Below are 20,917 nucleotides of genomic sequence, written 5' to 3' on the forward strand. Positions count from 1 at the left end.
GTTAATTGCATTCGTTACTTAATTCATGATGGATCATCTACGCTCTTATGGCATGATCCATGGTTGTTGGGTGGTGTGCTTAAAGGTGAGAACAATGTGCTTACTTCAGCTGTTGGCAGAGACCCATTTATGAAGGTTCATGATTTAATCTGGGCGGGCGGTGCGTGGGAGAATCACCTTAATGATAATCTGCTTTTGTCACGATGGGGAGATATTTCTCAAACTCGTTGTTTACAAAGGAGAAATAGTGACTGAGCTGTGTGGATGGCAACTCCGAGTGGATAGTTCTCTTTAAAAACTGCGATGTAGGTAGTGTGTGGCTCTAAACCGACAACTTCCTGGGCTCGAGTGGTGTGGGCAGCAAAGGGTCTAAACCGCTTTTCTTTGATTTCATGGTTAGCTATCCTCAAAAGACTTTCAACTAAGGACCGTTTAATAGGTTGGGCTATTCAAGTGAACCCCACCCGTATCCTTTGCAAGGTTGGCAATGATAGTTGTGATCACTTGTTCTTTGAATGTGGCTTCTCCAAAATGGTTTGGTTAAACATATTGATTTTAAATGGACATTCTAATCACCATATTAGTCGGTGGAGTGAAGAATTAAAGTGGGTTATGTCCCATTTTTCAGGTGACTCAGTTATGAAGTGTGTGAAATGTCTCAATTTTAATGCCACTGTGTACTGCATTTGGAAGGAAAGAAATGACCGTCTCCACAACCAAGGTGAGCAGTCGGCGGAGCAGGTGACTCGCCGGATCGTGAGGCTGGTTCAGTTACAGTTCATGGAAGAGCAGCCCATAGTGAAGGATTCAGCTGCCAATCGGGTGTTCTTTGACAGATGGAATATTGGTTGTAGCTTTGTGTTGGCCACGGCATCGATGCATCATTGGTTGAGACCCCCGAGGGGATGGTTGGCAATTAACAGTGATGGTTTGGTGGCTGCTGGTAAAGGCGGGTACGGGGCAATTGGGAGAGACCGAAGGTTATATTTGCTATTGTGGCTGGTTCTTTGGAGGACAATATTCTCATTTGTAAGTTACTTGGCATACGAGCTGGGCTTCAAGAAGCGATACGAAGTGGGTTCCATAGTGTGGAGGTTCGATCTAACTCTCTCAATGCTGTCCAGATTGTGAATGGTGATCTCAAGATTCCATGGTATGTTATGGATGTTGTTGAGGATATTTGGGAGTTGAAGGGTTCATTGGTTCAATTTTGTGTGCTTCACCAAGTCCGTGAGATGAATTGGTGTGCTGACCTTTTGGCGAGCTTGATTTCAGTGCCTATGGAGATTCGATTGGATATGAACGGTTTGCCTTACAAGCTTCACAGATTGGTCTGTGAAGAGGTGCAAGGTAGACGGTTCTTCCGCTATTAATATTGTAAACCCTTATATAAAAAAAAAAAAAAAAAAAAAAAAAAAAAAAAAAAAAAAAAAAAAAAAAAAAAAAAAAAAAAAATATATATATATATATATATATATATATATATATATATTTGCCTTGGTCAAAAAAAATAAAAATAAATAATCATTTCGGAACCAAGGATAAAGCAAACTAATCCTAATTAACTTATCTTATTCATCAATATTAATTTCCACCATGTCAAGGGTTGAATTTAACTAAAATTAGTGATTAATGTGCCTTAAAATCTTACTTAGAGCTTTTTCTTTTATAATCCAATACTAAAATATGAGGCTAAAATACAAACTCGTAAATCATTTATGTCCTAAAATATTGTTCTTCTTGTCCTTACGACCGCTAGATGCAAGTGACGTGAATTATCTAAATTCATTAACATTGGATTTTGCATGTACTGTATAACCACTACTTCAAATCTGACAACATGAATTTAAAGACTTAAGAGTTGAATTGTGATTTTATGCATGTACACAATTTGATGAAGTGAATTTAAACAATTTATGTAACTTCATCCAACAGGCACAAGACTTCACAACCTAAACGATTTGAATCCCACAAACTCCATCAATCAAGTAAGGAAAAAGTAAAAGAAGAAAGTGTTTTCATATCATGCAAGAATATGAACTTTTCTGATTAGGGTTTGTATGGAAAAGTTGTAAATGTTTGGATGGGAAGGTGCAGGTACAACTATTATTCCGTTGAGGATATCTTTATGCTTATATACTACAAAACAATCCACCAAGGAAATCTATTGAAAAGAGATATGCTTACAGTTGAGATTCTGATTTCAAAGAATAGAAAAATCAAGAAAGAAAAACACTAGTATTGCTGCTGCAGCTAATCATAAAAGAGTGATTATCAAGCATATCATGATCAAATCATAGAATATTTGTGAATAAAATATTTATAATATTAATCCCTAGTTCCCCAGTTGGAGTTTTAACAAAGCATCCTTCCCCTTCATGGAAAAGGTTTCAAAAAGGTTCACTTTAACTTTGTATTAGAGAGATATATCTACTTTATGAGATTCACTAATTAATCTATGCTTAACTCCATAATTGATCAAGTTTTGATTTCTTTTAGTCATATTTGTTCTTTATTTAGTTTACTCATACGGGTAACTGATCTAGACTAATACCATGAATCGTGACTCTCTTCAGTCGAGTAGGGCAGGGCCATGATTTAACATTAGAGACGAGAGAGGGGTAAAGTGCTATTATTTCACACTTGGAAAGAGGGCCACAGGGTCTCTCTAAGGAAATCCAAATAATCGAGGCAGGGGGGGGGGGGGAGGAGCGAGAAGGAGGGCTACCGTTGGCATTGCACACATAAAAAGAGAGGTAGAGGGGCTCTTTCGTCTCTCCTAGAGAAATTTCAAAATATTAAGGTGCGGGGTAGGCATGAAAAGCTCTGCCACTGCACTCGAAGGTATATCATAACGTTATCCTGACACATCTTCTACCACCATGTATATAAAAGAACTCATCTAAAAATACCAACAAAATGAATCATCCCTTAAATGTATGGTGATGAGAGGTTAGCTTAGGATTATCCTATACCTTCAAGAGTCAAAAAAATGGGACTCTAATACTATGTCATTGGAATGTCTAACCCTATACGTTAAGAAATTAAATAAAAAAAAATGAGAATGAAGCTGCATTGCTGCATAAAATGATTCGTTCCTTAATTATTGGATTATATTTTATAGATTAATTATCATGCACCAAGAAAGAAACCTATTATAGGTAAGGCAACCCTAACTGGATGGTCCCTCCTTTGGGATTGGAAAAATGGGATTAAATGAGATTTGGTGTTGAAGAACAGATCCCATATCTTGATTCTTGCCGGGGATAGTGGGTCATGTTTGCTTTTCAATTAAGAAAATGGGAGGACTCGTGGGGGGACCTTTGGGTGTTCCATGTCTTGCACAAAAGGAACCTAATTATACTCACCATGGATGGAAGGAATGCTCATCTTTGTTATTTTGTGTTGATTTTGATTCTCCACCATCATAAATTAAATTGTTAAAACTTATCAAACAAACTTGAGTGAACCAAAATGAACCAATTACCAGCTAGATTAAAATAATAAATTGAACCATATTAGACCTACTGAAAACTGGATCAAAACCAGAAAGCCAATGGTTTAGCATAATGATACATATATATATATGCTACCCTTTACTATTCATGGTATTAGATAATGTGGATAAAGGCATTATACATATATTCCTTAAAAAAAATAGAAAAAAATGATATTATTTTTTTTCCTAGAATCTCACAACAAATCTTTCAAGCTGGATCTTTTAGAAGTCCAATGCATTAAAAATGTACTTCAAGATTATATTAAAGATCACAGAGGCTTTGTTGTTCATAACTTCATATCCCTTGTGCTATTGGGTAAATATGTACTATCATAATAAAATAATAAATGAATTATTTTGATTTTTATTATTGTAAATCTGCAAATAAAATCAGTGACCCAGAGGTCATAGTCATCCTTAGAAGATCCAATGGGGCATTAATTCATGCATGGAGTCTCAGAAGACTTCAAAGCCATGGTTACAAATAAAGAGATTGGAAGGACCCCTCAGAGGATAAATTCCAGCTTAAGAGTAGAGATTAATATAATAAATGGAACACGAAACAATAAATAAAGAAATTTTGATCCACCTTCATAAGAGAAATCAACCATTTGCACCATCTATTGAATTGGAGTCTATAATCAAACTTGAGTGCAACCAAGAGTGGCAAAAATGAAATCACATTGAATCCATGCATTGGGTGCCCGGTGGTCGAGAAAAGAGGGGGGAAAAAAAAAAAAAAAAAAAAAAAAAAAAAAAAAAAAAAAAAAAAAAAAAAAAAAAAAAAAAAAAAAAAAAAAAAAAAATTCCCAGCTGTTGAACATTGGTTTGGTGTACTAAATACATTAAAACAATAAATTGAAGCTCGGCAATATTTTTTCTTTTTCGTCAAAAGTTTTTCTATGACTTTTTAAATATGTATTGATAAACTGAATCTGGTCAAATGGAACTCAATTCGAGCCTGATTCTAAACTGAAATAGCCTAGTTATGAAGAGAAAACTCATAATAGACTGTTTTTCCCGAACCAGTTTGAGTTTCATCCATTATCCATTGTCCTTGTGTGCTTTTTTGACTCTGGCTAAATATAGCAGGTTTAAGCTTGTTTACAGACTTTGAAAGCGATAATTTTTTATTTAATATTAAGAACAAGTTACAAACAAAATAATGTATTTAATATTTAATTTTTATGTGCTTGTGAGATGCATGTACTCATGAATTAAATCCCTCCACAACTATTGAATAAAATATATGCACATCCCATATGTATGTTTATATATATGTACAAATACTCTAGAGACATTGTCATCTACTTATTATACATTATATTAGATAAAAATACTATTTTCTCTCCTAGATTCTCACAAACAAATCCACCAAGCTCGACCTTTTAGAGGTCCAGTGCATATGAAATGTATTTCAAAATTATATTAAAAATCATAGAGGCATAATAGTTCATGTACCATGTGCTTTTGGGTAAATACATATTATTATAATAAAAAATAATTGAAAAAAAAAATCATATTTGTTACACTGCAAATCCTGACCTTTGGATGAAGAGCCCAAGGGGCACTTCCTGGTGACCCTTAGAAGAGTCATTGGAGCATTTATTAATGCATGGAGTCTAGGAAGATTTCAAGTCATGATTCCAAATAAGGAGGTTCAAAGGAATGGGAATTATTTGGTCAGAATTAATCAGAGGGTGAAACCTCAGCTTGTTAGATGAGAAATTAGTATAATAAATAGAAACTTAGAAATAAAAAATAAAAAGAAATCTTATTCAATTGGAGATAATCATTCTTTAAAACATCTACATGAGTTGGCACATAACCATGACCGAAGAGCTGTTATAAACATTTGGTTTTGCATTATATTGATGTAGAAGCGAAGAATTAGTTACATTAGCAGTTCAACTGGAAAGGTCAACATAAGTAAGGAATCTCTCATTGCATTAGAATATCTTGTAATAAAGGAGAAATGTACGACTCAAAGAATAGTCTCAACTGACGGATATCCTCAAAAGAATTTCTATTGACTTGCTTTGTAAGCTCTTGACAAAGGGATTTGACTTGCAAATCGCAAATACCTTTGTTTAAAACCAAGTCAATGTGCTTCATCTATCAAAATAAAGTTAATTGCAATGATGTCAAGGCAATTTATACCAAACAATAAGTTTTTATACCTAAATTCTAAGCATATTCTCCCCTTGATCATGGTTGTAGAATTTGACCCTTGCATAGTATATTCTGCTTCTACAAGACCTATGACTCTATGAGCGATAATGGGCTTTACAATATTCAAAAAAAAATAAAAAATTCTCAATTAATTCATCTATTCTATTCATGAAAATGTTTTTGATGCCTTTCAATACTTGGTTCCATTTTATATCTCCCCCCACACCCGGGGCCTAACCTATATATATCCTGTATGTGTGTATTCATCTATTTTATTCATGAAATGTCTTTGATGCCTTTCAATACATGGTTCTATTTTCTATTATATATATATATATGTGTGTGTGTGTGTGTGTGTGTGTTCATCCGTTACCTAATAACATTGATGATTGATTGATTCCGATTTTAAATTCAAGAATCATAATGCATAGGATCTTAATTTATTAGAATTATTTGTTTGGTAACCCTGATCCTAACTATTGATTCATGTTGGAATTATCATGATTATGTGATTCAAGGTTTTCTTTTTCACTACGAGTCAATTTGGAAGAATCCATAGATTTAACCTCAAGCCATAAAATCCAACTAATTCCAATTTTTAGGTAAAATTTATAGCTCTACGTAATTCTTGATTCTGATACAAATTGTTGAACAGATGTAGCTAAATAGTATTTAAAATTTGAAATCCTATCTTGGACAAATTTAAAATCTAGGAAATCATATAACCAAATACACTATTAAAGATCCTGTTCAGTACATATGATGTAAGTATCGTATTTTACATTTTCAGTAAAAACAAAATTAAACAATAACTTTGGCCCATTATTGAAGCCCATTGTAATGCTTAACTTCAATATGGTGGCCCAACCTTAGTGGGTCAAACCTTTGATGTAAACACAAAAGCCATTGTTGTTTCAGCATGCCTCAATTTGTGAAGAGTTTCATGTATTGTGGGTTAAGTTTATTTTTGACGAGAGAAAGTATTGTGTGTTTAGTTGTTACTGAATTTTGTTGAGTTAGAGAACAATATAATATGTTGGAACATATTATTTATTATGATAACTTTTATTAGGAAAATAGGTGGCACTTTTATTAATTTATATTTACACTTTTTAATCCTTTACTTGTTAATTTTTTTTTCCTAAAACTTTCGAACTGAGTCGTCTAGACCAGTTTGTGTACCTCGACTATATGCTTAGGAGTGTAGCTTTGTAACTAATTAATTGTACAATGAGGCTTCACCTCTAACCCGAAGAAGTTTTGAACTCTTAGTCTCACATTATGAGGTGTAACTGAATTTCCAATTTATACCCTATAGGGCAAGGATAAGTATTTAATCTTGATAGGGAGGTAAATGGAAGGTCATTACCCCCCCCCCCCCCCCAAAAAAAAAAAAGAATCAATAATATATTATTGTTATAAAATAAAGTAAATATATTAGAGTCACTTCAAATCAAACTCACCATTGAATTGAGTGCATTACATATTTATAGTAGAAATAACATCTTTTATGATATGGAAATATCAGAATCTACAAAAAAATACAATATATGATTCTTGCACACAATAAAATGTTCTTGATATGGAAAGATAGATTGTCGCTCAAGATAGAAGGTGTATAGAATGAAAACATTGACTGTTAACATTGTGTGTTGAGATGACTGTGATTTTCAATTAAGATGGAAATGTGGATCATCGAGATTGCATGCTGAGGTGATTGAGATCTTCAATTGAAAGTATTATATATTTGGGGGTGATGGACATCAACAATCAATATTATTTATAATACTCCCCCTTGAATGTTCATGAGTAGATAATGTACTTCTTTAAAACCTTACTAAGAAAAAACCCTGTGGAAAAAAATCTTAGTGAAGGAAAAAGAGTATACATATTTAAATCATACGTGTCACTAGCTGCCTCATTAAAAACATTATTAGGAAAACCCAGTGGGATAAAACCTTGGTGAAGGGAAAAAGAATGCAGCACGTATTTTACTTCCTTGATGATAAGATCATTGAATGTCTTTGAGTCTTTGTATCACAATCTTATGTATCAGTTTTTAAAAATTTGAAGTAGGCAATGCCTTAGTAAATAAATCTGTTAAATTATCACTTGAATAAATTTGTTGAACATCAATTTCACCATTTCGTTGAAAATCATGACTGAAGAAGAATTTTGATAAAATATGTTTCAAAATCTATCTCTTTTGATGTATTCTCCCTTCAATTGAGCTATACATGCATTATTATCTTCGTACAATATTGTTGAAACCCATTTTTTCCAATAGAAAACGGCATGTTTCCTGGATGTGTTGAGTCATTGATCTTAACAAAACACATTCTCGAATTGCTTCATAAATCGTTATTATCTCTGCATGATTTGAAGAAGTGGCAACTATAATTTGTTTTGTTGAATGCCAATACTCATACCAATTATGGAGTGTGAGAGTGGTGACCTAAACCCCAGCCATGACGAATGTCTAAGATGGATGCCTTGACCCAACTACCGCGGAAAACCCAAAAGATGTGCTTAAGAGCTGTGAGGGAGAGTGACTGAGACTGCTCAGAGGAGTATGTTGTTCTATCTTAATGTGTATTCGCTACTAGAGACTAGCATATGTTAGAGTTAGATGCATATATGCACATTGTCTCATATCATCTTGCATCATGCTTTGTACTTGAATATTGATTGTAATGGTTATTTGTACTTGAACTACTTGCTAAGTTCTTTTGAATTCACCCTTCGGGGACAACGTTTGTTAGATGACTATGCAAGTGAGGAGGAGATCCTGAGCTCCTGTGGTGATGACTCTTCCCTATATGATGCAGCTATGGAAACAGTGAGAGAAGATAGTGGGCCGTGGTACGGCCCGAGTACCAGTATGGACTACCATGATGGCACCCATTAATAATGATAGACATCCTCTTGTTCACCATTGGGAATGTGAGCTGGATGTAGATCCTCATATGCAAGTATGCAAGCCCAAGGATAAAAAGGCGAAGGTTGAAGAAGAAGAAGAAGAAGAAGAAGAACCGATAGAAGACTTAGATTAATTCTTAGACTTCTTTAGTTCATTCAGTGGTAATACTTTAGATTTTGAACTACCTTTCCACATTTGGTCTTAGAGTTTATTTCCGCTATACTCTGTACTCTGATTCTATATTGGTATCATTTTCTTTGCACTTTGATTATTGATTTGAGATCTTATGAAATCCATCATTAATTGTTTCTTGTTTCTTTAATTACATTTATACAGTGATTTATCTTTGCTCTTGATTACATTATTGTACTCTTTGGGAGGTTGATTGATGAGAATTGATCTTCAAGGCTGTAGATCGCACCTTCGGGTATTGCAGTTAGGATACCGACTGGGGGATATGACACCCACGATCTTTATGCAATGTTTATCATGCTCAACATTTTCTCTACATGAGATTGTATTCCTTCCAATTCCTCATCCCTTTTCGAAAAGAAGTCTCATCTGCCAACTATGTATGTCTACTATGTTTTCTAATTTCGTTTCATGCCTGTCGAATTCAAATCAAGAAAAAATACGTAGCTAAGAGAGCAAATTAAAAAGGGGGAAAAAAAGAACCCATAAACACAACAGAACCTGCTTAGAAAGGTGAACTACTCTTTCTCACGAGAATTGGAAACCTTTCATAATCCACGAAAGCAGCTGATTTGGAGAGTAAATAAAGTAACCATAAAAAAAAAAAAAGTTACGGGAACCACAACTGACCCTTCCATGAAATCGCACCGACTTAAATCCAACGTTTCTAATGATTTCAATTTATCTGACTTGAATCTCTTTTAGAATTATGCATCGACATAGAAAGATGCTTCCAGTTTCCCATTTTGAAGATATCCAGTAATCTTTCCATGGATTTGCAGTCCAAGATTTCCAATTCCCTGAGTTCTTTTAGGTTGGACAGCTCGGCTATCTGTGTTAATGATGTGCACGCAGCTATTTGCAACCGGATCAAGGAATGCAATCCCTCAAAACTCTCAATCTCAAATAACATTTCACAGCCTTGGATGTCTAATGCCCTTAGCTTTGAGCACCCCACAAATCTTAATTCTTCCAGCTTCGGTAGACGTACTTTCCCAACATTTGTTAATGATTCACAGTTCTTCATTGTCAACAGTTGTAGAGAATCCAGCCTATCAAGGCCTACAATCTCTGCTAAGCTCTTACAATTATCAAGACTTAATTTCTCAAGATTCCTCCTGCTGAAGAAATCTGCTCAACAACTTTGATTTTATCTTGATTGAAAGAGGTGGGAATGACTTTAGAGAGCTGCATCTAGAAAGAAGTATCTGGAGTCGTAAGGAATCCAACCCATCAAGGCCTGCAATCTTTGTTATTCTCTTACAATTATCAAAACTTAAACTTAATTTCTCTAGATTTCTCATGCCGGACAAGTCTAGCAACTCCAGATTTTCACAATCATCAAGGCACAACACCTCTAATTTTGTCATGTTTGAAAGCGTCGGGAGTGATTTCAGAGAGCTGCATCTCAGAAGGTTAAGATATTTCAGACTAGAAGGAAGTACCTGGAGTGATTCTAGTTGGCTGCAGAACCGTAAATCGAGTGTTTGAAGTGAGGAAAGTGAAGAAACTTGAAGGCTACAAAAATTGTTTCCACCAAGCATCAGGGTTTTCAGAGACAATGGCCACTGAACCATTCCATCCTCTCTTTTCCTATTTTTTGGTATGTAACAAAAGCTAGCATCCAAAGTCTCTAGGTTTCCGAGAAGATCCATGTAATCAGGTAAACCAGCAAGAGCTTCACATAAGTGTAAGTTGAGGTTTTTGAGAGAAGTCAATCCCAATAAGCCATGTGGGAGTTCCCTTAGTTTGTTGCATCCCCTCATATTCAGTGTGACTAGCCTCTGAAGATCACTGATGGATCCATCAATCTCAACTAAACCTCCACAGCTTTCAAGAATCAAGACCTCCAAATGAGGATTTCCTAGCTCAGGAGTCCGTAATAAATGTTCACACCCTGCTAGATTCAAAATTTTTAGATTTTTTGCCACCTGTGTGAAGGAGAGAGATGAATTATCAGAGAAAGCATTTTAGAACCAATTCATGATAAATCAAATCAACCAAAAGAAACAAAAAGTTCATTTTGAGACCTTGATGTAGTTCCAACCCATCCAATAATTTGTAACAGGACTATCTGATAGATCAAGAACAACAAGGTTCACTGGATGAAAATTCCGAAGTGCAAATTGCCGAGGGCATCCTTTCCATCTAAACCATATCAGTTCTGAAAAAGGAAGACCAAAGTTTGGAGCAAATTGTGCAAAATCAACTTGGAGTAACTTGAGTTTAGTCAGTTTAGTGAATCCTTCACTCATCAAACAGCTACTTGGACTGCCTCCAAAGTCAATACACAGTCCTTCAACTTTATCAGTCCCCTGAAACCAACAACTCCAAGTAAGTACAAGAAGTCATTTTAAATTTATTACCTTAATTAACTTGCTAATGTATGCCATGTTTTGGAGAATTATTGTGCTTTAAATTTTAAGATCACTTGTCAAACATTAGATCTAGTGAGCCAAGATTATAGAAGACCCTTTCCATTGAAACAAGTATTGGACACTTGATAACTTGGACCCAACAATTTCTACCATGTGCAGTCACCACCCACAATGGCATTTATATTTAGAATAAGAAAAAGAAATATATGATTTGCTTAAGCTCAAATGTGTCATTAATGATTGGAAGCATAAAATTAAGTGTACTGACCATTTATTGAGAACCTACCGAATGTTTATCCAATACATCCAAGGCTTCCTTGTGAGACCACAATCTACTGCGCCCTCCTGGAACCTTTTGGTTTTCTCGACGAATGATTTCCTTCCCTAGATCTCTAAGCAGATCATGCATCTTTAATTCATTATTTACACCAATCTTTACCAAAGACTTCTGACAGAGAATACGAATTCCCCTTTCAGGGAAAAAATTACATTGTTGCCAAATGAAGCAATCAATATTCTTATCCATTTCATTGAAAAAGCATGCAATGTCAAGAAACATCTCTTTCTCTCTATACTCTAACCCATCAAAACTTATTTTCAACTTTTCCAGAATTTGATCATCAATAATGTCATCTTGCAACATCTTCAATGTTTCTTGCCATAATGATTCACTTGTTTCAAATAAAGATGAACCTATAACCTCAAGAGCCAAGGGAAGCCCTCCAATATTCTTTACAATGTCTATTGAGAGATCCCGATACTCATTGGGAGGTTGGTTCACTTTGAAGGCATGCCTAGAGAATAGTTGAAGAGATTGATTTGCATCCATTTCCTTGGGCTCATATATTTCATCCACTACTTGATTAGCCCAGACATGCTCATCTCGTGTAGTGATTATAATTCTACTTCCCAAACCGAACCAATCACGCTTCCTAATTAATGTATCTAATTGATCTTTTTTATCCGCATCATCAAGAACAATAAGAACTTTCTTCCTACAAAGTCTCAGACTTATCACATGAATTCCTTCATTTATATCAGTGATGTTGGGGCTCGCTTCTTTCAGGATATTAGAGACAAGTTGATTTTGCAAATCAACAACTCTCCTCTCCCGAATATTTGCAAGAAAACTACATCCACTAAAGTGATGTGAGATTGTATTGTATACAACCTTGGCGATGGTTGTCTTACCAATCCCACCCAGCCCGTGGATTCCCACAATCTTTCTATCTTCTGATGTGATGCTTAACAACTTCACCATTTTTTTGACATGACATTGAATTCCAATAAGGTTGTCAGAAACAATCTGGGAGTCTTTTCTTGATTTACTACAAACTTCTTCAACAACTAACTGCACTAATGTCGCTTCATGCCTGTCCAATTCAAATAAAGAATTAGTCTAGTGAACCAGCAAATAACAAAAAAGGGGAACCACATAAACAAACTTGGACAAGACCAATATCAATAATTTGAATTGTAGTATATGAGCAAAATTATACAACTTTATGTTTCCCTATTCATTTTGAATGGAAATTAGCAAACACGTAGGTGCCAAAAAATTTGCTTACGAATTAAATAAGAAACATATCAAGTAAGTAAATTAGGGTTGGTTCATTCAAGAAAGAGGGGGGGGGGGAAAACACAAAAAAGCGAGATCTCACTTTTATATCGCATGTAACACATGTTCTTACAAGTCAATGGTTTTCTAAAATCGTAAGCAAAAGTCTTATGACTTTGACAGTGGAATTAAAAATCTGTATTTAGTAAATTGTCGAAACGGTTAGAGTCATCTCCTTGCAATAGCATATAATGGAAAATGTGTCATGCACCTTTGTATTAGGAACCCTTACTTGCAATAAACATTTTAACTTTGCAATTGACTATTTGGAAGGTGACTTTTTTTGGGGGGGTTGGGGGGGGGGGGGAATGAATAAATAATGATTACCAAAAACCCCGGAGGGGAAGAGAGAAGGACAAGGGGGGAAAGAGAAGGGTGGGGGACCAGCCTTCAAGAGGAAGTCTGTAAGGTACAACCAAAACCCCAAGTAACAACGAGCCTGTTCCTTGGGGTATCATCGGGAGTGAGATGGGGTGATTGAAGCCTACAGGAGACAATCGAAGTAATGGCTTTCAAAATCAAGTCCAAAGATCTAGAGTTGGAGGTCCATCTTTTGAGGTTTCGCTTCCACCATAGGTGACAAATGGTGGTACCATAAACTAACTCATCAACAAGGTCTCGAATAGAGGATCCAGAGAAAGATCTCAGGATCCAAGTCCAATCCCAAACAAACCCGAAAAAACGTCTATAGTGGGGCCAAATGGAGAATGATGATTTCCTTCAAAGAGAACGGGAAAATGGGCAGGTGAAAAAAGATTGCCTAAGTCTTCCGAGCCATTCTAGTAGAGAATGCAGTTGGAGGTGGCATGGATGGTGGTGAATGAGAGAAGATGGTAGGAAGGCAAAGGTTAAGGGATCTCCAAAGGGTAAATAAGTGATAGGGAATGTGAACTTTGAACCAAACCAAGGGCGACCAAGGAGCAATTTAGGAATGGGAGCATGTGAGGTTCAAGGTTGAGGATGTCGTGAAGGAACTAAAGGAGGAAGGTAGCCAAATGATTCTATCCTAGGGGAGTGAATCAAAGGGGAATCAAAAGAGGGGGGGGGGGGGAGGAGGGAGGAGGATTATGAGACATTAATGATGAAGGAAGAAAGTGGGCAAGATTTGGGATGCGGGAATCATAGACAATGCAAGGGCTGGAGGGTGACCATTGGATGGCTTTAGATCCTCCTTAATGGACTTACTAAATTCAGTGGCTTCAATTGTATCACAAATAATGCATGATTTTCCCCTTGATTTTTCAAGGTTACTTGTTCACTTAAAGTTCACCTTACCTTAGATGAGAATCTAAATAGGTATGGAAAAAGTAGGGATTGAACAATATGGGCTGACCTTGAAATCTTCCTTGAATCTTTCCTTCTTTTTCTCTTTTCTTTCTTTCCCTTCTTCTTTCTTTTCTTTTCTCCTCTTTTGCTTTTCTTTCTTCTTTCTTTCTTTTTCTTATTTTTTTTTCTTCTTATTTTCTTTTCTCTGTTTTTCTTTCTTTCTTTTTCTTATTTTTTTTTCTTCTTATTTTCTTTTCTCTGTTTTCTGGCTCTGCCACAAGAGAGAAGAGGCAGAGAGAGAGGGTCAAAGGAAGGCAGGCAAGGGGAAAGGGGTGCTGCGAGGTATAGGGGAGGGTGGGGTTGCTGCCTAGGGTATTGTAGGGCTGGGGAAGGGATCTAGGAGTCATAGAGGGGCTGTGGATGTTACTGTCCAGGTGCAACAGCAATGGTTTTGCGATGGGGTTGGGAGGTGAGAGAAGGGGGTGAGGCTGCTGTCCTTACTTGATTAGGCTGCTTTTGCTTATCAATCACTGCTGGAATTTGTTGAAGAAGAAAGCCAGATAGGTTGTTGATTATTGAAGAAGAAAATTTTCTCTAAAATCTGCTGTGGACCCCTCAAACAGGAACCAAAGTCCTAAAAACTCAATTTTCTAATACATATAATCGATTAAACTTACAAAGAAAGAGTAAGCCTTAATTTATAGACTCCTAAAAGAGCTTGACACTAAGTTGGATTCCTTTGTAGATTAAGATCCCACCACATAACCTCTGCCATGAAAATAAAAATTTAAACATCTAAGGGTCCCTAATGGGCACATGCTAAAATAAAAGTCTAAATAACCTTAAAACTCTAAATAACCACATGCTATATTCTATTTAATTAAAACTTGAATTGCCACATGTGTTAGACTTTGAAAGAGCTAAGGACTCAACTAGTAAGTCAAATTAAGACTTCTTAACCAACTTGGACTCTAAAGTTACACTGGAATTAAATTCCAACAACTAAATAGGGCTGAAAATACCCAAAATATCTATCTTAGAGGGCTTGGCCCTGCCTAAGGGGCTTCTTATATAAAGGCATCATGTGGGCTCCACCTAGGGTTTCGGCTAGGAGGCAAAATCATGTTCACATCACACAAAGGCAGTTATGATGGGCATTCAAGATCTTTGTTCCGCAATAATACTAAAATTAATATTTAGTTTTTTCTTGAGTGGGGAAGGAGCTGAGCAAGGTAGGAGTGGTCTTGGAGTGGGACAAACATCATATCTACAATGTAGCTTAGTTGGCAGCCAACCAAAGAAAGTAGGTACATCCTACCTACCGACCCCCTGCTCTAAAAGACTTTTAGCCTTTGACACCTTAAGGAACAACCCAAAAGTTTTATAAAATACGGGTAAGTTCATACGGACCTCTTGAGGTTTGGTCCAGGTCACTTTTGGTCTACCCCCCCCCCCCCCCCCCCCAATAAAAGAAAGGAGAAAAAAAGAACTTTGTGTCCCTTGTGGTATCTAAAAAAATCTCAATTATTTAATCTTTTTATGATCAAAATGCCCTTATACATTTATCCCTTTTTTTGAATCACCAATGATTGTTTGTTACAGCAAGAGATATGCATATTTTAATCCAAAGATCTCGATAGAAAACCTGAGGTCTACTTATATTTATAATTTTTTCCTTTTTACATTCAAGGTTTTTTTTAGATTTCAAATTTACAGGATGAGCCCTTGGCTGAAACTAGATGGAAACCCTTATAATGTTAAAAAATGTTCATCTATACCATTACAGTCCGATTACGTTCACCAATTTGCCAAGAACAGGGAACTGCAAAAAAAACCCTAAAGAAGAAAAAGAGGGGAAAAGGAGTGTGAGATGAAGGTGCCTATAATATATCTTATAAGTCCTTGACCATAGAAATGCAAGCAAATCTTGACCACGGTAGATAGTTTGTCTCATCCAATATTATAAGGGGAGAATCAAGGGGCTAATGGGAATATGATCTGCTGTTGTAGTCAATTCTGATTTAGTCATCTTCACTTTGTTCAAAAATATACAGCTAGACCAGATTTAGGATTACAGACTAGTGGTATATTGGTAACTAACTAGGGTAAAAATTTACAACCAGTTTTTGGGTAGCAAATAGCGCTTAAAAAAAAGAATAAAAAATAGCAGCCTTACAAAATCTGATTTGTTACTATATGCAATTCAAGGTACATCTAAGGTTCGAAATATCGGACAATGTCGCTGTGTCGGTGATTGGTGACACCACTGACATGGTGATATTTCACCGACATGTCGGCGACTTTTGGCAGGGGTGTCGAGGAAAATTCAATCCTGATTTCGAGGGGTTTTTAAGGTCGTTTTGACTTCAATTTTGTTGTTAGCTTAATTTGAGGCCAATAAAAACAACGGGAGCATTATTTTGGCCTAAAACATCACTTAATCTAAAGTTTTTTATTGGCACATGCCAAATTATATGTGAGCAAAACTAGAAGTTTGGAAAACTCATATAAACATGTAAAGAGAACACAAATACACAACTGGTGAAGAGAAGTATTAAAGTCTACAATTCATTATACAATTATGTTGAGTATGACTCATGCTTCACATTCTGTTGCTGATAGGCACGAAGGAGTGTGAGAGCAGCGCCCCTGGAGCTTGTAGAGGTCTTACGTCATTTTGGCAAAAATCGAATGAAAAATCGGTGAAAAAACGAATGAAATTCTGTTAAATATGGTGAATTTGGAGATATATCGTCGAAAAATTGGCGATATATCAACTTTTGCGATATATCGCCAACACTTTGTTCTGTGGTAGAAATAAATTGCTAGAAAAGAAAAAAAAAAGAAGAGAAAAATTACAATTAAAAGTTCTGAATTGTACTAAATCTAGATCAGAGTACACTCCTAAAAAAGTAGATTGTAGGAGGTATAATTGCTAAGTAAAGCGCAAAAAAGAAAACCCGGATCTGCAGCAAGGTTTGGTCTCCATAGGGGATGTTTTCCTTTGAAAAAATCTTCAGGTATCACAGAGGACAAATTCATGGTAGAATCTGATTGCGGTTCCTTTTCCCCCCCCCCCCCTCCCCAAAAGTCATGAAAATGGAAGAGGGAGGGGAACAGTTTGGTCCATCAAATTCCTTTACAACTGTCGTCAAAGTTAAGGTAAAAATAGGGGCTGCAGCTATAGTTCTTTAAAAAAAAAAACAGGAAAAAGGAATTGCAGTTTATCTAGTAATTCTAGCAATAAGGTTCTAGACAGCTCCAATCTTCAAGAGAATTTGAGAAGAATCAGTTAGCTAAAAACTTGAAGGACCAACCTATGATTAGGATTTGAAGACTACACTGCAATTCAAATTTGAGAGGAAAAAACCAACTTGCTGCGAATAGGGTTTGAGGAGGATCTTCACCATTCTTAATTCAACACAACAACTTCAAGAGGAAGCTTATTTTGAGCATAAGGCTCTGATACTATATTGTAAGATGATTAATTGTTTATCAAAGAATTGTGTTTTATTCAAAGGCTCTAATGGGATATTTATACTCTACTATCAGTGGCTAAACAACTCTACTATTAGTGGGTAAACAACTCTATGAAGGAAAGGAAAATAAATTTGAGAATGAACAAGAAAATAATTAGTCTCTAAGAAGGGGGAAATCTCCCCAAAATACGCTTCAAACAATAGCTTACTAACTGAAGTTTTGTGCACTCATCTATTTTTCCAATTGCAATTGTGTTTTGTGCACTTATCTAGTGTTGTGCTAGTCCATTTTCCCAATTGCAAATACATAACCTTGATTCAACCTTCCATCCAACAAACCCGTTTTTGTCCCCAAAAAAAAAAAACAACAATTCTTAGAGGAACTTATCACCCAAAAAAAAAATGAGGAAAATGAAAGGAAATTTTCAAAGACACTTCAAGATAATTAGTGAAAAGCATAGACACCCAAAACTATGCAAAATTAGTAGTCACACCCCCTTTTTTTGTTAGAAAAGTTAGTTGGTAAGAGGAAATGATGAATGTACCCTTAGTTGTATTGTTCACCTTAAAAAAATATATAAAACGATGAACCTAAGAAGAAGAAGGAATTCATGGAGAGAGAAGAAGAAAAAAATGAAATGTATACCGTCGATGGATAGCTCAATTGGTAATATTGGTACCTCTTATTGAAGATATCACATGTTTGAGTTTCCCTATGGTATTTGTAATAGTTCCTATCTCCTATTATAAAAAATTACCAATTTCATATAAAAAAATTTAAGATTTTATTTTATTAAAGTAATACCGTAAGTCACCAAAGATTAAGGACAATTAAGAATTATAAAATTATCTAACCATGATTATAATGGAGTATGCTATTGTGTATTTTAAAGGACAATTTGAGGGATCATTGCTGATTCAGTATAGTTTTTGAGTGTTTATATCTTTTTGTCACTTATTCTGGGGTGTCCATAAAATCTTTCCTTAAAAAATACGATTTTGAGAGACCCATATTCTTAATTAATTCTCACTATGTTTTCCATCCTAGCTTGTTTTGTCAGTAAGGTGATATGAATTTCGTGAAGGCAAATCCTTAGTGCGAGTTTTGCCCTACCATATCGTATTTGTTGCCACCTTCGTTGAATGCAACCGATGATGAATAAAGGCAAAAATGAGTTCCTAGTCATCATTAATAACCATATTGTTGACAAAGAACAGAAGAAGACAGTGATAAAATTTGACTAGATGGTAATCGACTCAGAGGTCTTGTAATTTTGAACTATATAGAGAATGTTAGGCTTACCCGTTGGCGATTGTCCTCAAATCCCACCCCTTCAAATCCGCAACCTCTCTAAGGGCCTGTTTCCATTCCTCAATGATAGTCTAATCTAACCTTTTGTTGTGTTGCCGAAGAGCCTCCGCGTATCTCCCAGTCTGGTTGCGGACAACCGAGGGATCAACATCGTAGAAGATGGGCGAGACAAGTTGATTCATGGCTTTTCTGCATTCGATCATCTTGACGAGCTCTTTGAGGCACCATTTACTTGATGCGTAGTTCTTGGAGAAGATGGGGATGGAGATCCTCGATTGCTGAATCGCGGATAGTAACTCTGGACCTATCTCCTCTCCCGTGCGGAGTCATTCATCGTCCTTGAAAGTATGAATTCCAGCATTATTCAACGCATTGTAGAGATGACCGGCAAAGGTATTACGAGTATCTTCGCCTCTGAAGTTCAGGAATACATCGTAACTCCGACCAGATGAGGGCTCAGAAGGACCTGCCATCGACACTTAATTCTCTCGTATACGCTGTTCAGTTAGTTTAGGAAGCGCATTTGAAGACCTGTGGAACCAGAGAGTACAGATATGATCGTAAAACTGTGTTCTCTGTTGGGTTTAGTGATGAAAATCACTTTATCCTTGTTTAAGTTCAAATTTTGAATTTGATGGGTCCCACTTAGTGTTAAACATGGGTAGGTGTTTGGTATCATTAAGAGGGCCTTGGGAGAGGTAAATGGAGAGAGAAAAAGTGAGTTTCTAGTGACTTCTAAAGAGGGTTTTGTCCAAAAACGGGATTGAGTCTTTGTAGTCTTCTTCTTCTCGTGGTTTTGCAAGAAAAGGGTTTCTTCTCTCGTGTTCTTCTCCATTGCAACTCCATTGAAGCTTGAGCTTGGATTGAAGGGTTTCTTCAAGAACTTATGGTGGAAGGGTATTCTAAGGAGGTTTGAGAGGTTATGTGACCGATTGAAGTAACATTGTATCACACTCAAATCTTGTACTATTTTGAAGATTAAAATAGTGAAATCCCTCCCCGTGGATGTAGCTAATCTCGAATATTTCGGATTAGTGAACCACGTAAAATTCTTGTGTGTTGTTTGCATTTTCTTTTTCATTCTTGAGGTGGTTTGTTGTTTATTTGCTTTGTGATTGTCTTTCAATTTATATTGCACAAGATCCTTGGTTTATTTTGTTCATTTGGGTGATTTGTTTAATCATCCGGTTCCGTGGATTGGGTCTTATCTTCTACAATTGGCATCAGAGCATAGGTTTTGTGCATTTATTTTGAAGACAATGAGTGCTCATACATTTAGGGTGGAGCCATTTGATGGAAAGACAAATTTTGAATTATGGAAAATGAAGATGAAAGATTTGTTGATTCAAAATGGTTGTCACAAAGCATTGTTGGGAAAATATAAGAAACCAGAGGGAATGAAAGATGATGATTGGGAAGAGATGGATCTCAAGGCCATGTCTACTATTCGGTTGAGCTTGTCCAATGAAGTTTTATTTAATATTGCACATGAAAAATCGGCGGCGGATTTGTGGTCAAAGTTGGAAAGCATCTACCAAACAAAGTCTCTCACAAATAGAATTTTCTTGAAGAGAAAATTATTTTCTTTAAAAATGAAGGATGGTTCAAATATTTTTAATTATTTAAATGAGTTCAACAATATACTTTGTCAATTGGAAAGTGTTGAAGAAAAGATGAAGGATGAAGACAAGGCGATGATTTTACTTTGCACTCTACCGGAATCTTATGATCATTTAGTAACGACCCTATGTTGTAGTAAGGGGGATTCTCTTGACTTTGATTCGGTTTGTAGTACATTACTTGCCGATGAACTCCGGAAAAAGGCTTCGTTGGGAAGTTCTATGGAGGTGGGTTCGGAAGCTAATATGACAAGGGGTAGAAGCAAAGAACGTCATGATTCTTCAAAGGGTTCTTTAAGAAGCAAGTCAAGACATCGTTCTAAATCCAAGGGGCATGATGGCAAGTATAATTGTTGGTTTTGTGGAGAGAGTGGACATCTTAAAAAGAATTGTTCCAAAAGAAAGAAAAATGGTTTTAATTCGGGAAATGAAAAAGGTAAAGAGATTGTTGGTGAACATTCT

At 36.0% G+C, this 20,917-nt stretch overlaps 1 pseudogene across 1 annotated transcript; it reads right to left on the reverse strand.

The window, feature by feature from the left end:
• Positions 1–9,490: 9,490 nt before the first annotated feature.
• On the reverse strand, positions 9,491–19,309 carry LOC149002131 (disease resistance protein Roq1-like; annotated as a pseudogene). Its single transcript, XR_016170406.1, has 5 exons — positions 18,828–19,309; positions 11,448–12,534; positions 10,814–11,098; positions 10,014–10,714; positions 9,491–9,835 (listed from the first exon to the last, which is right to left on the reverse strand). The product of XR_016170406.1 is annotated as a disease resistance protein Roq1-like (transcript).
• Positions 19,310–20,917: the final 1,608 nt, after the last annotated feature.

This window comes from Hakea prostrata, chromosome 10 (assembly GCF_041222555.1).
Source record: "Hakea prostrata isolate BN-2017 chromosome 10, UWA_Hpros_2, whole genome shotgun sequence".
NCBI lineage: Eukaryota > Viridiplantae > Streptophyta > Magnoliopsida > Proteales > Proteaceae > Hakea > Hakea prostrata.